Source organism: Gastrolobium bilobum, unplaced genomic scaffold (assembly GCF_033153095.1).
Source record: "Gastrolobium bilobum isolate Gb01-03AN ecotype WA unplaced genomic scaffold, APGP_CSIRO_Gbil_v1 utg39614, whole genome shotgun sequence".
In the NCBI taxonomy this organism is placed as follows: domain Eukaryota; kingdom Viridiplantae; phylum Streptophyta; class Magnoliopsida; order Fabales; family Fabaceae; genus Gastrolobium; species Gastrolobium bilobum.
In genome coordinates, this window is record NW_026896841.1 from 46,941 (window position 1) to 56,032 (window position 9,092).

A 9,092-nucleotide genomic window follows, 5' to 3' on the forward strand; every position below is an offset into this window, starting at 1 on the left:
TGGGTAATAAATCCGTTCTATGTATAAACTACCAAATCTGAATGCACGTATCGTTAAAATAGACACCATCTTGTACATTTTATAGAGAATTACAATTTATTTATCTTTAATTAAGAAAAGATAAGGCGCCAAAGAAAATGAGCAAACCATGATGGGAGTGCAACCCAAAAGTAAATATTGCGAAATCAAATTAAATAACGAGGGTACTACTACTAACTAAGTTGCACGGACACGCGACACGGGATACGACACGACACTCTGATACGTAATGTTAAAAAATATTAGATTTTGACATGTTAGGACACGTTTTAATATTAAATAATATATATAATATAATTTATATATAATATATATAACATCTCATAATAAATCATACAACTAATCAAATATTTAAATTTTATAACATAAATATAAATAAAAAATAATAGTTCATTGAAACTATTCATTTCAAATAAAAATCTGAAATTTTATTTTGAAATTTTTGTTGTCGAAGCCTTACAAATTTTAATTAGAACTATTAAAAAATAGAAATTTATTTCTTTATTTATTTTAAACAAGTACTTGTGTTAGTGTGTTTCCATCAGACTTCAGTGTGTTTCCATTTAACGTGACATTGACTATTCAATTTAATTTGAAACGACATGTCAGAAGCAATTTAATGTTTCGCTTCTTTTTTCTTCAAATCTTTGAAATATCCACAGCAAAAGCAAAACAAATTATGAAGCGTTAGAGAGAGAGAGAGAGATTGTTGACCAGAAGCAACGGCGTCAATGGAGAAGCAAGAAGGTAATGGCGGAGAGAAAGTAAGATAGTTTGAAACAGGGAACCCACACCTTGGTGGCGAAAGTGTTATCTTCTTCGACACCGTCTCGCTGAAGGGAAGATCCTCCTCTTCCCAAAACCTTCGACTCACTCTTGTCGCAGAGTTCCTTATACATGCACCATCATCTTCCCCACTTGCAGTGAACAAGGTTTCACAATCGCGTGTCGAACACCGTAAAAATCGTGTGTCGCAATAGTCAACGTGTCTTAAAATATTGATCGCGTGTCCGAGTTCGACACGTGTACGACACGCATTTTTTCTAAAAAATTCTAAAAAATGACGTGTCCGTGCTTTATTGACTACTAATGCATGATAGAGATGTGTGAATTCAAATTAAATATCGATATTGACGAAAAATGAATCAGCAACCATATCTTTTTTTAAAAATAGAATCAGTTGCAAATCCGGGAAAGATAAACACATTGTATTTTACAACTAACATATCATATTACATTCCCTTTATTTAAGAATTGTAGGGTTTTGAATAGATATTCTTGTGTTTTGATTTTATCTAATGTCATGGACTCATATAAGGGCTCGTAGATTAACAGGCCAACAAGGGATAATCTAAGATTTAAATCAAATATAGTTATGGAAGATATACATTAAGGACATATTTGGTGCATAGTATAGGACAATGGCTGATAGTATAAGACCTGATAGTATAAGGACTGATTGAATTTTAATACTATCCAGTGTTTGACACGGTATTGTATAAGATAATATCATCTAATATTTGACAATGCATTGTATAATACCATATAGGATAAAAATAAATATTTTTAATAAAAATATCCTTTAATAAAAAATTTATATAATTCTTCAAAAAATATCATATGATATTAAATTTTATAGATCAGCAGTGCACGTCCTGAATCGGAGGAAGAATATACTAGGAAATTGGTCATGAAATCAGAAAGGGATAGGGATAGGGATAGGGATAGGAGGCGTAGAACTGACGACAAGGATGGTGACAACGAGAGGGATCGTAGGGAGATGATGGAAGTGAGAAAGTCGGAGGAAGAAACTAGGAAGAAAGAGGATGATGGAGATGCTTACATTCCTCCCCCTTTTAAGTTGGCGGCCAGGATGATGAAACAAGAAGTTGAGGACAAAACTAGTGCTGAGTATCAACGGTTAACTTGGGATGCTCTAAGAAAGAGCATCAACGAACTTGTGAACAAAGTAAATGCAAGTAATATAAAAAACATAGTCCCAGAATTATTTGTAGAAAACTTGGTTAGGGGAAGAGGCCTCTTTTGTCGGTCATGTTTGAAGTCTCTTTCTTGGTCTCCAGGTTTTACGGATGTCTTTGCTGCGCTAGTTGCTGTTGTGAATACCAAGTTTCCCGAGGTGGGGGGTCTTTTGTTAAGAAGGACTCTTTTGCAGCTAAAGAGAGCTCGTAAGCGATTGTAATTTTTTAATTAATTTTTTTTATATTGCCTTCTGATTGTAATTTTCATTTGGCTTTCTTCATTTTCATAGCCCCAATTACTAGCTGCTGTTAAATTCATAGCACATCTAGTGAATCAGCGAGTGGCTGACGAGAACATTGCTCGAGAGTTACTTATAGTTTTACTCGACGAGCCTACTCATGACAGTGTTGAAGTAGCCGTTGCTTTTGTCACAGAATGTGGTTCGATACTGCAGGATCTCTCTCCTAAAGGCCTTAATGGTTGGTATTTTCTTTTCTTTTTCTTTTGTTTTTTTTGTGAATTGGGTATTCCCTTGACTTGTATAGTTTCCTGCATGCTTGCACAAATATGCCAATGCAAGACACTTGTATGTGCAAATAATGTGTAAAGAACCTTGGGATACACTACCCCAAAAGCTAGTTCAAAGGGTGAGAGTGCCCAAGACCTTATAAACTCCACATTAGTTGCACATACAACCAATGTGGGACTATATATCTCAACACGCCCCCTCACACGAGAGCCCACTGGACTTGAAGGGTGGACAATGCACAGGCCCAATTTTTGGTGTACCTTTTGTGCTTTTTTATTTTAATTCCACTTTAAAGTGGGAGGCGGTGAGGATCAAGCTCTGATACCATGTAAAGAACCTTGGGATACACCACCCCAAAAGCTAGCTCAAAGGGTGAGAGTGCCCAAGACCTTATAAACTCCACATTAGTTGCACATACAACCAATGTAGGACTATATATCTCAACATAACGCTCAAGATCAATTTCAGTCTTGGATGTTTTTTATCAAGTTAGATTTTTTTAATTTTACAGGTATCTTTGATATGTTTCGTGCAATTCTTCATGAAGGGGAAATTGACAAACGACTTCAGTTTCTGATTGAAGGCTTATTTGCAATTAGGAAAGCCAAGTTTCGGGTACTTACTTTTTTTTTTTTGGACAGTAATATAGCTCATTAATGCGATAACACAGCATGTCAACTCTTTTGTTTAATGAATAGTTTGAAATTGAAATGATTTCTGATGGTTGCCTTGCATTACATTACAGGGCTATCCAGCTGTTCGTCCTGAGCTGGACCTTGTGGAGCAGGGAGATCAGTTAACTCATGTAGTCTCCTGGAATGAGCGTATAGATCCACAGTTCTCCCTTGGTACATTTTGTATTGTTAAGTTTGCATCCGTATCTAATTTGATTGACTTGTGGTCATATGTCATTGTGATTTCTTAATTTATCATTTTATTTTTCCTCAGATGTATTCAAGCCAGACCCCAATTTCCTGGAGAATGAGAAGCATTGTGAAGAGTTGAAGAAAACAATACTGGGTGAGGAATCTGAGGATGAGGAAGGCTCTGATGCTGAGTCTGATGAAAAGGAAGAAGAAAGTATGCAAATAAAAGATGAAACAGAGACAAATCTTATCAATCTTCGAAGAACCATTTACTCAACAATAATGTCTAGTGCAGATTTTGAGGAAGCTGGTCATAAGCTTCTGCAAATTAAGTTAGAGCCTGGTCAAGAGGTGAGCCAAAACTATCTACTTGTTGCATTTTTCTTATTCTAAATATTTTTTTAGTGCATTAAAATTAATATTTATATAAATTTTAATATGCTATTTCTGTGTGATTGGGGCATTGTTTCTGAATGTATAGCTTAGAGCCTAAAGCCTTACCCTTTGATTATATCTCTTGGTCCCTATATTTGAGCCTGAAGCCTTTCTTTTCTGATCATGTACCCTGATATTATGAGCCAATTTCCTTGTCCACCCTGTATAGCTGTTTTAGTATTTAGCTACTTCTCATTAGCTGAGAAATACAATAAGCTAAATGAGGCAAAGGGGAATTGGTTGTAACGGAAAAAAAAAAAAAAGATTAGAAAAAGAGAAGAAGGAAAGGGGATCAGGAGGTAAAAGAAAATCAAAAAACAAGGGGGACACAGTGATTTTATAAAAAGAGTTCTCTGTTCTGTTTTCAAAAAAAGAAAAAAGAAAAAAAAAGAAGAAAAAAAGAAAGGAGATCTCTGAGCTTGAATCTTTGTAAAAAAAGGAAAGAGGCAGGAAAAAAGTTGAACAAAAAGGGAAAGAGAGTTACTAATTTCCCTTTGTCTTGTTTAGGCAAAAATCAGAAAGAGCTAATGAGGACTAGTTAGACACTAAGGGTTAGCTTAATTAGCCAAGTGACTAGAAAAACAAAGATCCTAGCCCTGCCTCATTACAAGCCTTAAAGACCCTTTGATGGAGATAGCATATTGGACTTCAAGTTTCTAAATGGTAGTGTAGGTTGAAAGCATTCATGCATAATGACAATGAGTGACCTCCCTTATAAACAGGAGAGAGTGTGAATGATTGAATGTATCTGGCAAGGAATTCAGTGGAAGTTCAATTGAATCATTTTAAGTTAAGGGTTGCAACTAAATGAATGAGCATGAATTTTTGATTGAATGTTTATGTAATTGCTGATTGACTGGAGTTGGGTGATTAATTGGTTGTAGGAATTGGTTGACATTAAACCTGGTCAAAGCTTTAAGAAGAGTGATGTTTTGCACGGATGGCTGATTTAATTTAACTAAGTTATTGTAATCATATCTGTGTTGATATCTAACTTATGAGTGAAGTTTGTCTAATTACTTGAGGGCAATTAATTAATTAAGTTTGGGGTATTTTGTTAGCTATCAATTATGACTAATTTTAATAGCTTAGTTTTTATAATATTTGAGGTGAAGGCTGGATATTAGTGCATGGTAATGGGCCAAATGAGTACCAATCAGCCCAAAGGTAAAAAAAAAGAGAGAAAGAGGTAATTTGATGATTTACTATTCTCTTTTGTTATTTTTACTGCAGTTTGAAAGCAAGATCAACTTTTTGAAAGCAAGATCAAATCTCAACCATTGGATGGACAAAGAGATGGATGGACAGCAATGCATTTTGAGGCAGCTTTTTAGTTTTTAGTTAAATAGAAGTCTGAGTCATTTAGGGTCAGAGACCGTACTTGTTAGTTTCAGTTTTACATTTAGAATTTTGTATTTTCTCTCTTCGAATCTGAGTGTTAAGAAATTGTCTTGAAAGCTGGTGCTTGTTCTTCAATTCTTGATCTCGAAGTGCATTGACAACGCAACTTCAAGGAAAGAAACCACAGATCTGCATACGAGCTACTGTTTTCACATTTCTGATCTTTTTCTTCCTAGCTCTAGTTTAGTAACTTTGACTCTTTAAGAACCGGTTTGTAACTTTACCTTGAGTTTTCTTTCATGAATGTTTGTGATGCATGTTTCTTTACTTTTAGATTTGTAATATTTCTGAATATGGGTTTCTGATTTTTTCCTTTCTGGGATTCACGATGATTGGGTGATCTTTAATTTTCTGAATACTGTGATGGCTTGCTTTAGTTTCATTTGATTAGCAAGATTTTGATTTTAAGTTCAAGAACACCATGGGAATGGGTCTTGAATAATTTTAGCATAGCTATGATTGGGAAATCAGGTTATGTCCCTTGTTAATTGAACCCTTGAGGTTAGGGATAACTCAAGGAGGTCTTTGATACAATTTTTAAAGATTTGGAAGACTTTGGGAAAAGATCATTCTAAAGATTAAAATCTGGAACTGGGAAGTTTCAGATAAAATAGCCATAGTAATTCGAATTCTGATATTAAAGTGCCGTAGCAGTTATAAAACGTAGGAATGCGAAATTTTTCCTTCATCTATGATTCAAAGAATTCCAGAACCTTATAATTGATACATTTGTGATTAGATATCTCTCTGTTAAATTTTTTTTAATACAAATCTGATAAATACCTTGTTTGATTTAGTCTTTTCTTAGTTTTAAAAGATTGATCACTTAATTTCAAGAAATTAGAAATAGGAATTAAAAAAGGGAAAACTAAACAACATGTTCCCTGAGAACGATAACTCTTTCTCCTGAGAAAAATACTACCCAACAATGATCAACAAAGTACATCAAGAAAATTTTGAAAAGTGCTTTGTGCAGCAGTACTCAATGATTCATCAACTTGAAACCAATGAATTGCGAAATGTGGGAAAAATTTTTGGTCATTTACTTGGCACCGATGCTCTACCTTGGCATGTTTTATCGTATATACGCTTGACTGAAGAGGACACAACTTCTTCTTCACGTGTATTTGTTAAAATTATCCTCCAGGTACTGATGTCAAACTCTAATCTTCCTCTATTTGTTTCTCCATGCGCTTCCATTATTATTTCAACAAATTTACATTACCAGTTTTAGAAAAATACCCAAGAAATTTTTTTTGGGGCATTATTGCTTAAAATGTGGTTGAAGTAATTTTGTATCTGAAAAGAAACCACCACAGCAGAACAATTTAAGAACTAAGAAGAGCTGATTTTGAGCTAGCTCCATACATTAGACATGGCAGTTATACAGAGAGAGAGCCTTATGCTGCCTGCCTATAAACCCATTACACATCATCAGTATTAGTTCTGTTTAGTACTGGAGTCCAAGTAAAAGACTAGGAGTTTTGGATTTCCGCAAGGTTTTATTAGGAAGAAAAGTAGCTCTATTCAGAGAATGAGTGAGGAATTGCTAGTTTTTCTATGCCACTAGGATATTTGACTACTATGGTTTTCCTTAAAAATATATTTGCTAACCCCAAAGGTAGCTCAGTTGGCAGTTGAGCTCCCAAGGGATTGCTTGGTGCAGGGATCAAACCCTGCCTCAAGCAGTTTCTTAGAAAATCTTTAGGGGCCAGAGGATAAACCAAAAATCTTCGGTTGGGGGATTGGTCTCGTCCTTTCTCCGGTTGCGAAGCTTAGTGCACCCACTGTTACAATGAGGGGCTAGCCCAAACGGACCGTACCCCGAGGGCATGGTGCCCGGAGAAAGTTGTACCAAAAAAATATATATATATATATATATTTGGTAGTGATTCTATGAGGATGTGATGTCTTCTTATGTAGCCACAAAAATTTGCAGCATTATGTGATGTCTTTATTTGGCTTGTCACCATTGCCTTACATTTTCTATTTTTAGGCAACATGATTAATAGATATTACCATTTTATTTTTATAAAAGGTGATTTTTGGTGGGTATTTATTCTATTTTGTTGTGTGATATCGTCTATGGGATGTACTGATCTGCTGATAATTTATGCCTGCTTCTCTCTCTCTCTCTATGTGGAAGATGTTGATGTCAATTTACATTGCTACAGGAATTATCGGAGCATCTTGGCATTCAGCTGCTGAATGAGCGATTAAATGATCCTACAATGAAGGACTCTTTTGAGTCCATATTTGCAAAAGATAATCCAAAAAACACACGGTTCTCCATTAACTTCTTCACATGCATTGGACTTGGTGGTCTTGCTGCTAACCTACGTGAGTATTTGAAGAATATGCCACGTCTTATCATGCAACAACAGAAACAAGTTTCTGATGAAAGTGACAGTGACAGTGACAGAAGACAAAGCAAGAGGAGGAGAAAGTGAAGCAATTTTATGATATTGTCGAAGGCTCTTCTTGCTCTTGCATACACAAAATTGTGATTGAGTGTACATGATTTCATCTGTAATTTTTCATGGCTCTTGAATGTAGGTTGGTTTGTTTGATGGTTCAAATTTTGTTGTTTTGAGATGAACAAAATTGTGATTGAGTGTACATGATTTCATCTGTAAATACTGAATCAACTTGCCTTTTTTTGTATTTTGAAAGTGGAAAGTGAGCTCTGCTGGTTGACAGATGTTGAGCTTGTTTTCTGGATAGTTGTTCTGCTCGGAATGTCTTATCTGGATTTGTTTAATTTGTTCTTAAGATTATAACCTCGTACATTAAAAAAAAATTGTCATCCATTTTAAATTTTACAATATAAAATTCAATGTAAGTGTCAATAAATGCGACATTAATTTCTTCCTCGGTTACTTTTGCGATATTAGTTTCTTAATATGTGAAGAGTTCAAATCTAAAGGGTGTTGGAAGATTTTGTAATTTAGATAAAATTAATTTCTTTCTTATAAATCCATTTTTGAAATCATTTATGATTCAGAGTAACATTAAAGAAAATAAGTCTAATCTGAGAAAGGGTCAAAAATGAATTAATTTAAAAGGAAAGAAATAATTTTATAAACATACATAATAAAAAATGAATTTAATCATGTACCAAAAATAAAAATAATTTAATCTTTTGATTAATGAAAATAAATCTATTTTAGAAGGGAGAATCTGGTTTATTTTTATTAATTCAAAATGGAAGATATAGATTAAATACTGACAAAGTAAATGGGGAATTTTTTTAGTCTTTTGGTACATGATTAAATTCCTGTTTTTGTGTGATTTAAAACAATGAATTCATATTTCCAAAAAAACAAAGAATTCAAAGAATAATGAATTATTATTTTAAAATTACTAATGAGATGATTGTTTGAGATTTCAAAATAGTTTTTATTCTGATTTGAATTAGTATTCAAGATAATTGAAGATTGCATGAAGATTGTAGAAGATATCAAAGATATCATAAGAGAGAGAAAAACATGGAATCAATTAAAAATTAAGATAGATTTTATCTTTTTAGATTTTACGTAAGAGAAATAGAATATTATTTGCCAAAGATTTGATTAGGATTGCATTACATAATAGAATAAGATAATTTAAATTTTGGAAAAGATTTCTGATTGAATTTTGAAAACGATTTCAAATTTAGATATTATACCTTTTGGGCTTTTAGGAGAGAGAAAATGTTATTATTATAAATAGGGCTCATTGCATATTATTCATAACTGAGAAAACACGATAGAGAAAAGAGATAAAAGAGAGAAAAATATACAAGGAAAAAAAGAAGAAGAGAGAATTAGATTCCTAAAATTTGGATTCTCAAGAACATTCAT

At 33.6% G+C, this 9,092-nt stretch overlaps 1 pseudogene; it reads left to right on the forward strand.

Annotated features, from left to right (window-relative positions):
* The first annotated feature begins 770 nt into the window (after positions 1–770).
* On the forward strand, positions 771–7,700 carry LOC133302289 (uncharacterized; annotated as a pseudogene).
* The last annotated feature ends 1,392 nt before the right edge of the window (positions 7,701–9,092 follow it).